We start from the raw sequence: 20,767 nt of genomic DNA, 5'->3' as shown, positions 1-20,767 counted from the left end.
AGTGAAGGGAAGTGTGGTTGAAGAATGAAGAGTGATCCATATGACTTTGTTTTGATGAACCAGCTCTCCTTAACTTAAAATGGCATCGTTTTATATGGTGAGGAGTAATTTAAGGTGCCAAGTCAGCTTCTATTAACGACGTTAGCGAGGAAAATGACGGAAGGATTAACGTGACTAACTTAAAATCTTTCGAGGATGGATTTAATTAAAAAAATATTTCGAGGACCAAAATGAAGATCGTGTGATCTTTTAAGGACCAATTTGACCATTTACTCTAATTAAAAATATAAAGCCCTAAACCCAGCCAACCCTTTCCCGTTCCCCTTTCCCTATCTACCTTTTGGCTCTCGCTCGCTCTCCCCCCTCTCTCTCCCCCTTGCTTGCTCGCTCTCTCTCGCTAGCTCACTCATTCACTCTCTCTCTCTCTCTCTCTCTCTCTCTCTCTCTCTCTCTCTCTCTCTCTCTCGCTTGCTCTACTCTCATTATCACTTCACCGTCACTGTCGAGCTTTGCCGTCACCGTCGCCTTCATTGTTTGTGAGCTTTGCTGTTCGTCGTCGCTGATGATGGGAAGCTCGTTGTTATTCTCTATTTTGCTTCTGCTTTGTTGTTCTTCTCTGTTGTGTTGTGTTGATTACTAAAGTTATGTTTGTATTAGATCTGCTTTTTCTTTCTGCTGTATTGATTACTGAAGAGATGGATGGTGGTGGTTGAAGAATATGGGGACGATGACGGTTAGAGGAGAAGGGAACGATGCTATCTGAAGAAGGGGGGATGATGGCTATGGGAGGGTAGAATTGGAATTTGAAAGGTTGAATGGGGGTGTTTTCGAAAAAAATATTATTAAAGTTTCAATCTTCGTTCTCAAAGATTTCAGTCCTTGTGTTCCCACTTTTCTGGAGGTACTAAAGAGACTGAAATTTTGGGGACAAAGACTAAAATTTTAATTCTAGTCTCTGGCCACCAGACACAATACTGAGTCCCAGTTTTCCAATCTCAGTCTCAATACTCATTACCAAATGCTACCTAAATTTACTATGTTATATATTGTTTGACTTTTTTATTTAGTCTTTACTTTGGTATGATGATAAATTTATACATACCGATACGATAAAAATGTAGACAAATAAAAATATGATATGTGGACTATATTATACATGTCAGCATTTATTTTTTGTTAAATATATATTGTGTTTGTTTAGGTGCCATTAAATTGATAAAAGAATATTTTTTTTATTTTTTTAGCGTGTTTAGTAAATTTCTAGTAGTAAAAACTAAAAGTACTAGAAAAATAAAAAATATCTTTTTTGATATGCTAAAATATACATCTTTTTTCAAAAGATTATTTTTCCTTAAAAAAAAGATATTTTTCACATAATAAATAAATAAAAAAATATTTTTATATTATTATACCCAAACATAATTGATAGATAAAAAAAAATTTTGTATAAGATATCCAAACATAAAATTACTTTTAAAATATATTTTCTTATATATTTTTTTATAAACTCATCCAAACAAGCCAATTATATTATTACTTTATTAAAATATTCTTATAATTTAGTAAAAACAAAAAACATTTTTTATTTAATTTAGAAGAAAATCTAAATATTATTTTTTTATGTTGAACCAAAATGATCCTTTTAATTTAATTAAATTTTAAAATTTAACTAACTTTAATTTTATATTTTAAATTTTAAATAATTTAAAAAATAAAATAAAAACACATGAAAAGCATAAAAAAAGTTGTTCTTCATTAACTCTAGATTTTTAAGTAAGTGGCTATTTCAATGAAGATTTTATAATTATCATCATGTGAAGATATTTTATTTTGACTATTGAATAATAAATTACAGGACTTGATTTTTATATATTACTAGAGCAGGGACCCGTGCTACGCACGGGCAGGACAAAATAACCAGATACAATTATCATTTATGTAAAGCTAATTGATGAAGATAAATGATGTAGCTTTAAACAAAAAAATTGCATTCCATAGCGTAACAATCACTGAATCACATAGTGCAAGAATTACATTCACCATTAAAACATAAAGAACATCAAATCATAAAACATTATTAAAAACCTTCCTGAAGATAACAAAGTATAATATTACTCCCTAAACAGTTTTCTCTTGGATTTGATTTTGGACAGAGCAAATGTAACAACAAAATTAGATTTTTTTATAACTCTTGTGAAAGAGAATTAACTTAATTATTAAACGAGTGTCATTTGAAATAACTAAAAGATGAAATGTTTGTTTGATTAACGTAAATATAAAAGGTTTTGTTTAATAAGAACATCAAGATGCAAACTATTAGATATAATGCACATGAAAAATCTGTTTAGAACTACATGGTATATGAAATGTATACTGAATAGATAGTGCGAATAAAATCCATGGACAATAGTAAGGACAATAGTAAGGAATGAGTAAAGAAAAAAAAGGCTAGTATATCCTTACAAAATTGACAAAAATAACATAATGTACCACACAATATGTGAACTCTTAAATCATTTTAAAACCATTGAATTTAAATAGCCAAATATAACTTTAAAAGACCCAAATTGTGCAAAGATTAAAATCTTCATAGATTTATTAGTTCTTATATATTCATGTTTTCAACCAAGAAGAGAGTTAAATAATAAGAATACTAAAGCACTTGCTGGAAAAACTTATCTAATTGTTAATCATAAACAACCTTATCACTATTAGATCTAGTTACAAAATTTATGCAATAATTTTCAGCTTCTAATTGCGACTTGGACTTTCTCATAAGATCGAAAAATGAAAATGAACAATGGTAAACTGCATTTGATTAATATGAATAGCAGAATGGATAGGTACATCATGATGATGACGATAAACTGAAAACATAATAACAGATCCAAAAAATAAGAAACTACTATTCTTTCACCACACCAACTATTTCACTCATCCTCCTACAGAATAACAACAAATCAAACTCCTTAACAAACAATAACAACTAATGTCAGAATCTATTTTAGAATTGAAAATAAATTACAAAGCTCCATCATCACTATCGTCATTCACCTCAGATGTCGACTTGTTAGAATCTCCATCCCATTCTAATACATCAAAAGAGTTCAACCATAAGATTAGCATGAATCACAATATTGAGTTAAAGCAATTATCAATCCTTTGTTATAGGCTCTGATATCTTCCTCATATGCTAGTATATAGAACCAACAATTATATGAAGTAACATTAAAATTGCAAGAAATCTAGAAAAGGTAAAACAGAACGAAACAAAACAGATCAAATTCAAAAAATAAATAGATGAATGCCCGAATCATATTTATTCAACTAATGTTTGTAGCAACAAAGACACGTAGCAAAATATATTAGATAGTGAGAATAGATAAAAAAATGATATGCTATACTAAAGCAGATTCAGAATAGATAAAACAAATAATATAGAAAATTCAAGAATAACAGAAAAATCTACTATATACATCAAAGAATTAATCCGTTGGAAAGAGAAAGATAATTTCATGAAATAAGATTATTGGTCTACATATGAACTTATGCTTATAGCAAGTTAAATAAAAACAAAGACAAATATAAAAAAATCTACTACAGTCATCTATATAAGAGAAAGTATTAATTAATATATTACAAATGATACCTTATGCAATTGAGTTATATAAATCAAACATCAAAAGGCTAAAAGCCTAAGACTAAAATTAAACTGTATCTAGATGAAACGCTTTTAATCTTCAAGTTCAATAAAAAGAAACACAATAGTAATATTTGTAAAGTCATAGATTCCACAAACGAAGAAACCCATGCGAAGGTAAAAAGAACCCTGCTACATGATAATATGACAATTGCTCAATTGAATGAACTATCATGCAGAAAATTAGAAAATCATATGCCGCATTAATACTTGAAAGGAAACAAATAATAAATTATCAGCAAATATTATAGAATGTCTAATATAGCACAATTTCGTATTCAAAAAATAACCTGCATTATACATTATATACCAGTAAACAATTTTACAGAATCACAACATAGTTTACCTTAAAATTTTCTGAAAATATAGTTTACACAAATCGGGAAAAAAATGCTTCCATTTGAATGATTCCTTGCAAAGCATAATAGGGGAGTTCCATTCATTCATTCAGATAAGAGAGATATAACACTCAAAAATTAACTAACATATTCATTAAGAAGCACAATGGGAAACCCAAACCGGTGCAAGTTATGAGTCAATTCACATAAGAAGATAGCAAAATCGCCAATAGAAATGGTAGCGACACTTTACTGTTACTTTTCATACCTTGTAAAACTAAAAAAAATGAACATACTTATAAACTTAAACAGAGACTAATAATTTGAATAAGAGAAAATTATGATTTTCTTAAATGACAAATACAAAAAGGACTTGTGAAAAAAGTAAGGGCACATTTCAGACTTGTAACACCAAGTACTATTAGCCTATATGTAGGTAGAGAGATTGAGAATTAACAAACTAAGCAATTGAAAGGATTGTATATAAATATAACTAAAGAATAAAATACGACAATTGTTTGGAATCTGAATGATGATGCACGAAAAGTAGCAAACCATAAATGATCGATGATGTAAATTTGTAAAGATGAGAAATGAAACTACTTGTGCTAACATATATATATTCTCTATTACTTGCTGCTACTTGTACCTTTACATTAATTCTTCATAAAAATCAATTTTGCATCATATTTAAACAGGCATGCAATATTATTCTCTGATCTACCTAGCTAGCTATACTACACATCATGCTATTAGTTGAAGTAGGAGATAATTAAGAAATAGAAAAAATTATTATTATACATGTTTAATTTAGTAGATGATTATGCTAATTAACTAAGAATCGAACTTGTGAAGGAAAGCAAAGCAAAGCAATATATTATTATTACCGGTGACGAAAATGCTCGAAAAGCCAATTAAAGAGAGAGAAATCTGAAGCATGAACAATTCAAATTAGCAAAGGACCTCTTTGAATTCTAAAATACAAACGCAGTGCCCAATGAAACATAATCAATCATTCATAAAACGTAAAAATAAATGAAAAGAAATGAAAGAAATTGTGATAATTCTTAAGTACGACTACTTAGAATTCAACCAGAAGTTACCAGTGAATCCCAATAAATGATTTTAAACTGAGCAATTCTCATACAAAATATTTTGAAACAAATAAATACCGTTAAACCACTCATATGGACAGCTTTTTGGAAATAGAGGTAGTAACTAATTATATAGTTAAAAAAAAAGAAAGCATAATGAAATAGGAACAAACTCTAAAGTTATGGTCAAGTTTTCCTCCAAGTGCTAAAAGTAATGTAGTTTTCTCAGCACCCAGAGGACCCAGCAGGAATGTCATCCTGATATTTCACACCAGAAAAAAAGAAATGTATCGGTATTCAAATATTTTTGTTTCAAAAAAAGGCTTCATAAAGTAAATGTTAAATTGCCCTCATTGTACACATTAAATAAACTGAATATAAATGAGAATCATTTTACCTTGATGGTTTTATTATTCCACTAACATCTTTAAGAATCTGAATTTGTCTCCTGTTGTAGTGTGCAAGGTGAAAAATACCAGAATACCCTATCGGTCAAGTGAATTAATCAATCATAGCATTAGTTCCACTAATGGTACTATTCTCAAATTCAACTAAAAATCATATAGAATAATATAGTGAAATTATAAATACCAGAAAATAATAATATTCATATTCACTATTCAATAATAGTTAGTATGGGAACATTCAAGTACCAAGTTAGAAGCGCTCTAACCATTGGCAGAGTAGCAGCCCCTCCCCAGTCACGACCTCAAATGACACCACCACTCCCTGCATCTGATTGTAGTGCTTGTACCTTCTATCCAACTACTTATCAAATCATCGATAGATAATTAATTAAGTAGCTAAGCCAGCATTATATTGGTGATACTTATGGCAGAGATATGACCAACTCATCAACTAATTTTGCAGATAATTATATGAATTTCCAAAACAAAATTCCACTCTTATATTCTTACTACTACTTTTGCTAACACAAATGATGAAACAAAAGTAAAGGATGGGAGCAAGAAATTAAATACTATCTCATAAGCATTGGATTTGAACCCAGGTTAGCTCAGAAAATCACCTTTTACCTGAAAAGCAAAAGAAATTATTAAAACATGATTAACTAAAAGTCCTCTGAATTTGAAATCCCATAATATCAAGTTTTCCTCTCATAAAAAAGGCAGTTTCAAGACTAAATCAAATCAAAAAATTAAAAAATAAAGCTCAACGTAGATTTAATTAACTATCACCAACGACAGAAAGAAGTGATTGATAAATAAAAAGGCTTTTGCGATGATTAATTAAGTTAGTATGAAAACAGAATGGAGAGTAATTAATTGAATAGACCAAAGGTTTCTATGGGCAGTAATTAAGTGTGAACTTCATCATTCTAAAGACATTGGACGCTGGACATGATTTCAACATATGACATTTTGATAAATAAATTTGTTTGAATGTTTTCATAAATCAATCAAACATGAGCATGTCTATTCAGATCCAACAACAGTTTTACATACTTAGCTACTTGATTAAAATGAAAATAATTTAAAAAAATAAAAAAGGAAAATAAAAAGAAAATAAAGAAGTAAAACCTAGTCAGTAGAAAAAGTTGTTCCAAATATGAAATTTAGTGGGAATCATTAAGAGAAGCTGCTGGCTCAACATAAATATATAGAAATAAATTAACCTGAACAAACAATTGACCAAGAAAAAAAAGCTTCAATTGCAACCAAATCTAAGCAAAAAATGAAAAGAGAAGCTTGAATGCCAATAATTAAATATTACTACTTTAATAACAAAAAGAAAAACCTTGAATTACAACCTCATCTGTTCATTTCCAAGTTCTTGATCATGTTGATGCTTTGAAATCAGCATGTCATTGGATTTATGTTGCTCCCACACCCTGCACCCCAAACCAATTCTTTCAAAAAAAAAAAATTTCTGTCTCAGATAAAAAAGTTTGAAACTTTAAATGAAGTTGAAAGATAAATAGCAATCAAAGATTCCAATGTGGTATTCATTTTCTATGTTGCAACAATTCATGATCCATTACTTAAAAATATCATTTGGTTTTATTGGATGCAAAATTGAAGATAAGAGGGAATTAGATTAAGACCTTTTGGCGAAGAGCAATTATATATAATCCTGCCAACAATAGTGTGGTTTTGGATTTTCTGCATCAACGGCTCCACACCAGATAAAGACGCCAACAACAACAACAACATTACAAATATATACATCAGATCAAATAGTCACAACTATTCATGGCAAACCATCACCAATCTATCATTGGAAAAAGAAAAAAGGAAAAAGAAGAAAATCACCCGAGGTGGGAGCGTGCCTCTTGAGAGTGATCTGGTACTACTGTCTGCTATGAAGACACAGTTTAAATAAAAAAAGATAATATTAAAAAATTAAAAAAAGCTATATGCAAGGATATTAAAATCTTATACCTTTATTTTCTTAGAGGGCTTGTTGGGCAGTTTGTTGCAAAATGCCCAGAAAATTCCCATAGTTGTAGCAGCTTCCACAGACACAAACGCTGCCGTACCTACCTTGGCATCCGCCTCCTCCCTGGTTGCAATCCTTGACCCAGCCCACCATGGCTGTAGCATGCACGACCATCATCGCATCCTACACCTTATCCACCATCACCATGTCAACTATCACCACGAACTCCACTGCGATCACTGGATCCACCGCTGCCTTAGACTCCTCGACCACCATAGCTGTCGCTGTAACCTCTTCTACTGCCGTAACCCTAGCACCACTACTGTTGTCCCTTTTACCGTGATAGGAAATAAATAGATCTCACCGCTCTGTTCTTGTCGCCGCCGCTGCTGTGCTCTCCACTTGCCTAGTCTCGCTGCATGTGCTTTTTGTGGCAGCCGCTCGGTTCTTTCCATCGATCTACTCTCTTTAACCGCTTCCTCCTCTGTATCCACCACCACCACATCGGGGACCACCATGCTCCTGGCACGGCATCACCAAATGACAGAAAAGCTATCTGATGATAAAGAGATAAGAAGAAGAAGAAGAAGAAGAAGAAGAAGAAGAAGAAGAAGAAGAAGAAGAAGAAGAAGAACAACAACAACAACAACAACAACAACAACAACAACAACAACAACGTAAATCCCTTTTCAATTTTGATTTTGAATTCAAAATTTGAAATTTCACGCTCAATCTTAGTGGAACTCAATTGTGAAAGGTAAAGCCAATAAGTGTATGAATGAATTGAAACATGGCATGTAATGGATGCCATAAGCTGATAAGCCAATAAGCCAATGAAAATGTATGTATGAATCATTGCATGGCATGTGGTGAATGATATACATACCATGAACAGTACTTCAATAGCTGAGAGCATTAACACGCTGGAATTCCACTAACTTGAAAACTCTCTATTAGAAGGATAGTATTAGATTAGATAATATTAGATATTAGATAGTATTAGATTAAATTAGATAGATTAGATATGTTACTTTTATTTAAAGTGTGGCCAAATAAAGATGTTACACTTTTTAAACAAACATAATTCGTGGGAGTAGTTGCCTTTCAAGTATTCTACATCATTAGACTTCTCTCTCCTCTTCCTTCTCTCTAGTAAAGAAGAAGAAGAATCTATCTCCCTTTTCTTGTGGCATTTGAACACCTGATTCTTAGACCACCGTCTCATGATCATCGCTGCAGAAGGCAAGGTATACTTTTTGCACCCTCAGCTATCTTTTCACCATAATCTGCTCTCACTCTCACCATTTCTTTGATTTTGGCTTTGGTTTCATAATTATCGATTTTATGATATGTTCTCATTTATCGGAAGCCATTGAAATGAAAGAGAAGTGAGTAGTGAAGGAAAGGTATACTTTTCGCACTTTCTCCCTTTCATGGTGCTGTCTGTTATAGTGCTTTGTGCGATTTGCATCGTAGCCATGAGATCAATAACTAAGCTCTGAACTCTTAGTCAACCTTTGAGCTATTTCATCTCACTCCCTTATGTTCTTCATCTTTCTTCCAATGCTTCCAATGCTTCCAATTCTTCAAATCACTCATGTCTCGCGCAGTAACCCAACGATCTGATCTCGACATCTACCGTGCACTTTTTGATGAAATTAGGGGCTGGCTTTGTGGTCCAAGACAATTCCTCATTTGAGTTTATGTTTTTGGAGGAAGCTAATGGGAGAAATTGGATTTTGAAGTGGAACATGATTTCACCAAAGGAAATGCCACAGCGAGTATATTGCTTGACAAAAGCAAGAGCTTAGGGTGTCTTAGGTTCAAAGATTAGTTTTTATTATTAAAAATATCATTTTTAGAAAGGGTAAATCACTCATTTAAGCCAATGAGAGTTCAAAATTACACAATTAAGCCAAAAGCAAAAATGGTTCATGAATCAACCAGAGACATATCTATATAATTCGAATTAGGTTAATTCGAATTTCATCTCTGTGTAATTCGAATCATACTGATTTGAATTACACCCACACGTACACACTCACTAATTCGAATCAACCTGATTCGAATTACACACACTAATTTGAATCAGGGTGATTCGAATTACACACACGCTGCACTTAGTAATTTGAATTGGCCAAATTCGAATTACTCATTTTTTGGTTCAAGTAGTAATATAAATTCGAAAAAGCAAAGCATTATACAAATAAATTTAAATAAATAAATAAAGGAGAGCGCTTCTAAGAAGATTATACCATACCACGATTAAAAAATTGAGTTGGTAGTGATGAGTGATGAGTAGTGAGGAGTGAAGAGTGATTTCTTAATGAGTAATTCTTCCTTATATGTTTGTCATAGTTGTTTAATTCGAATTATACCTTAAGTAATTCGAATTTGGCCAATTCGAATTACTAAGTGCAGTGTGTGTAATTCGAATCACCCTGATTCAAATTAGTGTGTATAATTCGAATCAGGTTGATTCGAATTAGTGAGTGTGTGCGTGTGGGTGTAATTCGAATCAGTATGATTCGAATTACATAGAAATGAAATTCGAATTAACCTAATTCGAATTATATAGATATGTGTCTCTAGTTGATTCATGAACCATTTTTGCTTTTGCCTTAATTGTGTAATTTTGAACTCTCATTGGCTTAAATGAGTGATTTATCCTTTTAGAAATATAATGTCTAAGAATGAGATTATTTGGTATATAAAATTTTTATATTTGATTATAAAACTTAATGGTTTGAAATATTATGCAATAATTTTAGGAATGAATAAATTTTTGTTTGGTTGAATCTAATTTTTTTGATAATATTATGTAATATATCAAAATTACTCTTATTCATTCAAATTAAAAGGTTAATGACTAAACTTAATAAATACATAAAAAATTTACATATAAATATATTTCAAGATAAATTTAATATAATAAATCATTTTTAAATAAAAATATCTATTTTTATTTCCAAAAATACTTTTAATATCAAATTTCTTAATTTTTTTTAAAGTTAAATATAAAATTAATCGAATATTATTATTTTTCATTTATTTTTTTTAAATTTACAAAAAATATCTCTAATAATAAATTTATGAGAACATTATTATAATTAAAATATTTCTAATAACAAATATCTTTAATTAAAATTAACATTATTACGATTAAATTTACTAAAATACTCCTAATAACAAATATGTTTAATTAAAATTATTATCGATTCTAATTTTTTTAGTTTATTAAAATAACCCTAATAATAAATATCTTTAATTAAAATTAACATTATCACAATTAAATTTACTAAAATATCCCTAATAACAATTATCACAATTAAATTAATTAAAATTAGCACAAATACTTATTTAAATTTCAAAAAATTCCATAATCCATAATTCGTCTCATAATTCATAATTGAACTTATACAAAATAAATCTCAACATTTTAAAGCACATATGTATTAAAAAGTTAAAAACCGACAATCTAATATAATCCATAAAAATTGAAAAATAGCAAGATTAAATCGATTTTTTCAGAAATGGCAAAAATTTTTTCGATTGAAGTTGGAACACCATGTCGATCAAACTATTGTCCCTTACCATGCTAATGGCAGCCTTCATTCTGCCATTATCTTCATTCTGTTCTCAACTCCCTTTTTCTCATGCTTAAAACAAGAAACCATATCAACTAGAACTGCTGTGTATTCTTGATAAGCACCTTTCATATCTCTAATTGATTATGCTACTATGTCAAGCACTTCCTCACTTTTGCTCTCTCTTTTGCTTTTATTCCTTTCTCTAGTAGATGAAAAACTAGGAGCAGCGGAAGCATGAGAAGCAGCAGAAATACCAGGAGCAGCAGGAACACCAGGAGTTGGAGGCTTCTAAAATATAATAAATAATTCAATAAAAGACTATCTATTTAATAGTAGGAGAATCTATTTAATAGCTATGGTAAAAGAATCAACATATATAATAACCGAAAATATTTGGTAACTAAAGAAAATTAGCCAAAAATAGCCATAACTTGTCTTATTTAGCATTCATTAATTGTTGCGACAATTAATGAATGCTAAATAAGGCAAGTTCTGGCTGTTTTTTTTTTTTGTCTCCCTAGCATAATAACACAGAGACAAGCTTCTACTATGATGCTAAATACACAAGCTTCTACATTTGCATGTGAATCTTGATGATGCTACATCTACAAATATCGATTGTATATATATCAAACAAGCAAACAAAGCAATAGTAATAACATAGAGAGAAAATCACTCCAAAATTCAAGAAAATATACAACAGCAGGCTCAACAATAAGTGAGTTTATGTACATGAATTAGAGTCAATTGCTTATGTACTTGAGAATCAGCTTCATATTCCATTTCAGCCTCTTCCAAATTTACTTAGGTGTTTTCATTCACTTGCCGATCACTCAAGGTTGTTTCGCACTCAACCTCCATAGTAGCAACTGCTTGAGTTACATTTCTACATTGCCTCCTTGAGCCCTATCTCTAAATGCTATTCCTAACTCTTCAAAATATGAAAATGGTTTATTGTAGAGGCCATTAGCATTAGGATGGGAATGAAATTAAAAGAAAAATAAGTAAGCAATAAATATTAAAAAACTAAGATAAATAAACTTGTACTAAGAAAGTTGATTAGAATTTACACTCTTCCATTCATCGAAAATTTGTTGCTCCACTACAACTATTTTATCTTTGTCATTCTAACCAAATCCACTCTCAGCTATGCTCACCATCAACTACTTTGATAGAAGGGGGACACCACTTACGATTCTTCCAAATCAATTACTTTGATAGAAACTTCTTTGTTAAGCTCTCTGTCAAACCTGGGAACAAGTAGTAAAAGCCAAGTGAAAACAACTTATTGTCCATGACATTGGTCTTGTTAACGAAACATGCAAGGATAACAAAAAACTAGTTCTTTAGACCAAGTCTTACATAATTTTTTATTGTATGTTAATTATCCCATTGGCAAAAGACAACAAACACAAGTAATCCTTTGAAAGTTCAACTGGAGTATTAAACTTTTTCCCCTCTTGTAAGAATTCTATAAACAATATCCACAAACTAGTTATTTCACTAATTAATGAGAAAAAGAAGAAAAGTAACATATGCAAAAGGCTTTGGAGTTTGACTAGGTGACTTCAATATAATTTCATAATGCAGAACCAAAAAAAAAAGATAAAACTAAAGCAATTTTCATTGCCTTCATTTATATATACATACATAAGATGCAAGCACATATTCAGAATTTATGCTCAAACACTTCATTTGCATCTAACATAACCACATAACCATATATTCTATTCAGTATCACAAACCAATCAACAATATGATAACAACAATGAATCAACTATTTGATAAAATTTTTCAAACCTAATGCAAACCCACATGCCAATAAATTATAGCACAAACAGAGTTCAGGAAAAAAAATAACAAATAAAAAATAAAAATTCAAACATAAACAATGTCAAACTACAAGTTCTAGCAGAAAGCCATATAGCGCTAATAGTTTAAAATCCTTACCTGAAGAAGAAGATTCTGTGCTTGAAAAAGATGAACAAGGTTGCAGAAGACAAATTAAACTCTCTTTGATGGTTATTGTTGAGACGCGAGGAGGGAGAGAGGCGAGGGAGACGACACAAATAGGAAGCACAACTCGAGCAGACGCGGAGGCAAGACATAATCCTTGAGAATTAATCAGATTCAGGGACAAGGGCTAATTGAATATTTCAAAAAGCTACCAAAAAAATCTAGATCACCAAAAACGCTCTCCACGCATGAGTTGAAAACGTTGATGTGGATGGCGACCATGACCTAAGGTTCATGTTAGGATCAGCTTGGAGCAGTGTTGATGGCGAGTTCTTAACCGTTGGTTTGCGAGTAAGTTACCTCTGTTGTTTCGGCAGAGAATTCCAGCTGTCGATCGTCTTGTGGTTTGGGCGCATTCGATAGAGTAGCAAATTCAACCACTCTGCCTCGTTCTAGGTCCGCAACATTCACCGCCGTGTGGGTGTTTGATGATGTTAAAGTCACCTTCAATCTGTGGCTGTCGATCATCTTGTAGTTTGGGCACATTCGGTATAGCAGCATATTCAGGCACTCAGCCTTGTTCCAGGTCTGCAACATTCGCCACCGTGTGGGTGGCTATCGATGTCAAAGTCACCTTTGATCTGCGGTATGTGTAACCTTTGATTTGATTTATTCTTTCCATTTCATTAGTTTCTTGTATGATTGACAATGAATCTGCATGTTGCTAACTTAAATGCCCAACTAAATCCCAAGAAGGATGGATCTGGGAAGAACATTTACACTAGCTTCGTGATCTGCATAGTGTTTTTATGTTGTGGGTAGTAATTAGTTTATTGTAGCAAACAAGTTCATCATCTTTATTCTTAGCCATTATGCTGCAGAGTGGTTATGTGTTGTTGCTAGTAATTAATTTAATTAAGTGCACAATTTTATCATCTTTCTTGTTAGTCATTATGGTGCATAGTATTTGTGTGTTGTTGCTAGTAATTAATTTAATTCATCGCACCATTTTATCATCTCCCTTCTTAACCATTATGCTGCATACTATTTTTGTGTTTTACATAGTAATTAATTTAATTCAGTGCATGATCTGTCGTGTTAGCCGTTCTGCCAATCGGATATCTTGTCCTTGATGTTCGTTATAAATAGTTAGTCTTTTCAGAATGAGAATTTCTTTACATTTAATTATTGTGCTGTATTGTGCATTGGTTACGATCATGGAATTTTGTAGTGCTTAATTCATTCCTGGTTTATGTGGGACACAGTGCTGCCGATTTGAGATGGAAAGCCATGAAAAAAGAAGTTCTGATTTCTCTGTCCAATGGCCTGACGGATGGAGCACGAACTCAGCAGATGATGATGAAGTAAGCACTGCACAGTCACCAGAGACAGAGGAAGGTCGATCGGCAGTGGGGGGATAGAGCAAATGGTTCAATGGCTAGTGATTAGGGGTTCATGCCAGTATCAGCAAAAATAACTGTTCTGGCTGACAATCCATATGGTGATGAAGAATCGGGATCAGTGATTTTAACTACTTCCACATTAGAACCAGCTGACTACAATAGTGTGGAAGAGACATACAGAGCATATGTGGCTTTTGTGAAGGTGACTGGATTCGTTGTACGAAAGGGTAATTCTGTGAAAGATGAGGAAGGTAATAACATGCGGAAGTTCTTTTACTGCAATCGACAAGGTTTGCATGAAAAGAAGCATCATGAGAGGGTTGATAGAAAGAGGGCTCATAAACTAGAGACTAGAACCAATTGCTATGCCAAGTATGTTGTATACTTGGACAGGAGTTTTCAGAAGTGAAAGACGATGACATTTATTGTGGATTATAATCACAATTTGGCCCCACCGGATTTCACCATATAATGGCACCACACCGAAAGCTGACAGATAAAGACAAAGCTCATATACATAGCATGGATGAGGCTGGGTTCCAGACAACTCATATCATGGGGTTCTTTGCTCACTTGTGTAGTGGATATTGGAATGTGAACTTTATCAAGAAGGATTTGTATAACTATATGGATGATGTTTGGTAATCCCGCATTGTCGAAGGGGACGCTACAACAATGATTAGTTATTTAAAGGGCAATACTGAGATGGATCCATTGGCGGTTGTAAAATATTTGTACTGTGCCGAGAAGCATTTGGTAATCTTTTTTAGTTAGACGGCCACATGCAATATGATTATGAGTGCTTCGGAGATGTGTTAGCATTTGTTTTCACTTATAGAAAGAATCTATACAACAGGCCTCTAGTTGTACTTGCCAGTACTAACCACCATACACAGACTATTATGTTCGATTTTGGTTTGCTAAAGGATTGAAATATTCCATCATATAAATGGTTGTTGAGCTATTTTTTGGAGGTTATGCGGAATAAGGAGCCAAAAGTAGTTGTCACGGATGGTGATGAGTCTATGAAGGAGGCGATTTGGAGTGAGTTCCCTAATGCAACCCATCGACTTTGTAGTTGGCACCTTGCTCAGAATGCACTTCAAAAAATTAAAGATAGTGATTTTTGTGCCGCGTTCAAGACAGTCATGTACGACCATTTTGATATTAAGGACTTTGAAGATTATTGGGCGAAGGTGGTGCGTAGCTGGATTGCAAGCACATACGAGAAAAAGGAGTAGTGGGTGCATGCTTACTTGTGCGACAAGTCTTGTGCGGGTTTATGAACAACATCCAGATGTAAGGGCATCAATTCATCGCTGAAGAAATTTATAAAATCTGGAAACTTCCTGCTTGAGCTGGCGGAAAATCTGGATCGTGTTGTGAAGGATTATCACAATAACGAGTTCATTAGGGATTACAAGTCATTGTATACCAATCCTGTCCTGACAATCGGATTGGAATCTCTTGAAGGGTCAGCTAGTAAGTCGTACACAAGGAAAATATTCTTCGAGGTAAAGAAACAAATCGAGAATGTTGGTGGGATGATTGTTCTTCACAAGGATAGGTTTGGTAGCACTAAGAAGTTTATGCTGAGGAAGTTTAGAAAGCTATATCATGTCCATGCTGTGCTGTATAATAGGAGTTGTGACAAGTTCGAGTGTTCATGCTAGTTGTGGAACAACGTAGGTATTCCTTGTGGTCACATCTTCTGTGTTCTTAAAGAGCTGGAGATAGAAGATTTGCCTAATCGATTCGTTCTTAAGAGGTGGTGTAAATATGCCAAGTCTGGTAGAATTAGTACAACAGAGGTCTAGTCAGATCCAAAGCGGACATTCCGCGTTAGGTATAGTGCGTTGTGGGCTGCTTGTTTGTCTATGTGTTTTTTGGCAGCATAGGGTTCAGAAACCTACAAAAAAGTGGTGAATGTAGTCGCGAAAACGTCTAAGGAGTTAAAGTCCATGTGCTACGTAGGCAACATGGGTGGATAGGCTCAGCCTGCTGGCAATCACATTGACATCGGAAAACCTCATATCATAAGGTCAAAGGGTGCTCCTTGAGGCAGTACTAATGCAAACAATGGGAGACGTTGCAAAAGGTGCTTTGGGTTTGGTCATAACCGCCGCAACTGTTTGGCAGATGAAGAAGACAATAAGGATGAGGTTTGCTTCTTCGTTATAAATGACATCGATGTTGCACTCCATAATTATCATGTTTAGATTGAATAAGCAAATTATAACTTAAAATTGACTACTGTATGCATTGACTTTTGGTTTGTTCATGTTGCTTCTTATGTTGTCATATGTTTCCCTCTTTGCGAACATGCTAGTTTTGTTGTAGGAATCAGGTTCCAGGTTGAGTCGAATTTAGAGCTGTGGCTAGAAAAGAGGTCAGGGTACTTAGTATTTGCTGTCAGCCAATCAGCTTGTGGTTGTCGGAGATGAAGGATGTTTCGTTGTCTTATGGTCCTGCCTTCTAAAGGTGTTGTCATATGGATGTTGAGTTTTTATTTGTTTTTGTGCTTTTGAATATCTATTGTTACTTAAATGTGCATATAAGACAAAAGAACACCATACCCCACTATCTTCATTATCTGTATATAAGACAAAAGAGCATCATGACCAGCTTTTTTATGTTGGCTATACATATTCGAAACACTACACATTACCAACTCTGGTAAGAAATGAGGCACCACATGAACATCACTGACTGCATAGAGTGAATCGGATTCTTGTGCTCAGCGGGCCATCCGTGACCAATCACCACAAATAATACTAATATCACCTCACCCCAAAGACCCATCTCCCGATGATAAACCATTATTTTATGGCTTATCTTGTGCTAAATTGAGTTGTTTTTATCAAGTCTTTTGCACACTTATTCATACAATTTGCATGTTTTACATTTTCCTTCCTAATTTTATCTTATGATTGAAAACTTGCTTCCTAAGCCTTTAAATTGTGTATTTTTAATTTCCCTTTATACCATTCGATACCGTGATCTGTGTGTTAAGTGTTTTCAGGCTATATAGGGCAGGAATGACTTAGAGGATGGAGAGGAAGCTTGCAAAAATGGAAGAAACACAAGAAATAAAGGAGATGACCAGTGAGGATCGACGCGCACGCATGGTTCACGCGTGTGCGTGATTTGGAGATTTTCACAGCGACGCGTACGCGTACATGACGCGCACGCGTGACAAGCGAATTGCACAGCGACACGTGCGCGTACCTGACGCGTACGCGTGACATGCGCCACGTGCAGAAATCGCAGAAGACGCTGGGGGCGATTTTGGGCTAAGTTTGGACCCAGTTTTCGGCCCAGAAACACAAACTAGAGCCGGGGACAAGCAGAGACTCAACACACATTCACATTTACACAGTTTTTAGTTTTAGTTTAGAATCTTAGGGAGAAAACACTACTTCCTCTAGGGTTCTTCATATTCATAGTTTTAGAATTTTATGCTTTTGATTTGGATATTGAGAAGAGTTACTACCTCTGTTGAAGTTTCTATCATTCTAGTTTGTTTCCTTATTCCCTTACTCTTTTAATCTCCCATTAACCCTGTTCAGATATTACATATGGATATCTATAGTTTTGGAATTTATTAATGCAAAGAATTATTTTTACCTTTAATTGATTTTCTGTTATTACTTTATTCGAATTACCATGTTTTCTTTTTATTCCCTTTATATGTCTATAAAAATGGTATTCATGTCAATGGAGTAGACTCCTAACTTGACTTGGGAGTTGATTAATAGGAGACCCTTGAGTTAAAATACTCAAGTGTTGATTTTAATTGGGAGTTGTTGGCCAATTCTCTAGTCACTAACACTAATCCTTCCATAGGAGAGGATTAAGACTTGTGAATCAGAGTTGGCTCAATTACTTGACTTTCCTTTATTCGGTAAAGGTTAACTAAGTAAAAACAACAACCTCTTACTATTACACTTGAGAAAATCCAACAAGGATAGAACTTCCAATTAATCTTCTCCTAGTCAAGGCTTTTATTTTAATTATATAAATTCTCTCGTAAATTTTTATTGCTTTAATTTATAATCATTTATTTTTCTGTTCTCCAACTCTAAAATTCCTCAGAAAATTCCTGACCAATAAAATAGCACTCTTTTGTCAACTCATTGGGAGACGGCCTGGGAATTCTACTCCCAGTATTTTATTCTTAAATTGTGACAACTCTTTCTAAATTGATAAGCGGAATTTTTGTCGGTTAAGAACTGTACTTGCAACGCTGTTCTTATTATAAATTCTTAATCGGCAATTTTTCGCCCGTCACCCGATCACTTATACTACTATGAAACCCCTTGAACACCTTCTTCCAATATAATTCCTACTTAAAGTAGCACCCAACCTAACTCCACAAGAATCATGGAGCCTAAGGGAAGCCAAGGATAATTCTACATGTTCAAGGGATGGGTGCCAGGTATATACACCACCAAACAGGAGGTTCTGGAGCAAATGCACGACTACGATGATAACTCCTGGAAGCACTACAAAGTGCTAAAGGGGGCACAATATGGGTGGAAAAATTACTTCGATGGAGGAAATTATGTTGAAGGCTGGCAACAGATCTAAGAAGGAAGTGCACCGGTAGGGGATTCAACCCGCCATCTGCCTGGAGAAAGAGCGGATGGCTATCCATGTACTGAAATTGCACTACCAACAGCATTGTGAGATCATGTTCAAGAATCTCAAAGGTAAGCCAACCGTAATAGTTATTTACAACTCAATTCTTTTACCACATGGTCACCTATTTTGAGTTGTAGGTGATGATTTTGTCCTAGACCTACCAACATCCCCACTCATGACCCCAAATTTGCAAGATTGGCTATTAAAAGTATGCAAACGGCCAAGTATCCCAGACCCCATATACCTTATTATCGTTGGATCCGCAAGGGATGGTCGCCGACGTTATCGCTATCTAGTTTCCTTAGTTCCACCTAAATCCACAACCGCCAACGTCCTCTGTTGCCGTATCTCTTTTGACCCCGCAACTGCCCACAAGGATGCCGCATGGGTTAGCCTCAACACGCTTTCTCGATTGCTGGGAAGACCAATCCATGACTACAAATTCGAAGTTCTTGAGAAGTGGAAGAATAGGTTCATAGAGCTCATAGCAGATCTGGAAACAATGGAAGCTAGACTCGACTACTTGAACTGCGCAAGGAACCAACTGGAGGACACACTTGACAATATCGGCAAAGCTCATCACCCAAGGGGAGGTCGTGGAAGAACCAACCACCATAGGGGTTAGGATTCATGCGTTAAACCCTCACAAACAACTTATAGTTTGCATGTACATAGTTACGTGACGCTTTATCGTTCTAATATTAGTTTATGTCATCCACTAGGTTGAATATCCGGCGTTATATTTAGGAAAATGTAATCGTGACCCTTTAAAAAGTCATGTGACGGTTGTCATGAAGTTTGAAAAAAGCAAATGTAAATGTTGAATATTAGAACAAATTAACCGGGGATTGTGGATTCAAAATGAGAAGTTCATCTGAATGGTGCATGAAAAGGGGGTTAAAGAGATTGCACAACATCAAGTAAGAACAATTAATTGTCCTTATAGATTGAGTATAACATAAAAATAAATGACTTTTTCATGATTACTTTTTTTTTCAATAGGAGAAATAAAAGTTATTAAGATGTTCTTTTTTAAATTGCTGTCATTCACATTTGAGGAGATTCAACATAACTTTAACAGCGCAAATATTTATCCCAACTAAAGTATAATAGTTTAAATAAATTTTCATAAGGACTGCACTTAAAATAAGTTCTTATAACTTTATTATTAACTTCGACTGTTTGAACTTTTGAAGGTAGTATCTCAGTTTTTCATAAATTATTAGAGATGTAGTATTTTGAATTGAACTCCATATTATTAAAGTTCTATATTCTCCTTTTCAAGTAATAACCTTCCTTTTAGAAAATACATCAACTATTTATTTTTTCATCATTGTAGCTAGTTGTACAAATTTTAGAATATATGAACTGTCATGTATTTAATAAATTCTTTACCTTAATAAACAGCTAAAAATGTTTCAAATTATTGAATATCTAAATATTTTTGTTTAGCAAAAAAATTTCAATAAAAACCACATGAAAATGAAATAATATACTTAGTGTAGTACATAACAAAAATTTAACGAAATTAAGAATTTTCAAACTTCATCAAAATTTAAAAGGGTTTTGGGGTTTTGTATTTATTTAATTAAGTATTTTGGTCACACAAAATTTAAGAAGGTAAATGTAATGTATCAATGCTCTG

At 33.4% G+C, this 20,767-nt stretch overlaps 1 pseudogene; it reads left to right on the top strand.

Annotated features, from left to right (window-relative positions):
* The first annotated feature begins 14,355 nt into the window (after positions 1 to 14,355).
* On the top strand, positions 14,356 to 16,697 carry LOC148570243 (protein FAR1-RELATED SEQUENCE 5-like; annotated as a pseudogene).
* The last annotated feature ends 4,070 nt before the right edge of the window (positions 16,698 to 20,767 follow it).

The sequence above is a fragment of the Arachis ipaensis genome, chromosome B3, assembly GCF_059453495.1.
Source record: "Arachis ipaensis isolate K30076 ecotype BB chromosome B3, ASM5945349v1, whole genome shotgun sequence".
Taxonomy (NCBI): domain Eukaryota; kingdom Viridiplantae; phylum Streptophyta; class Magnoliopsida; order Fabales; family Fabaceae; genus Arachis; species Arachis ipaensis.
This window is presented reverse-complemented; position numbering and strand designations above follow the sequence as displayed.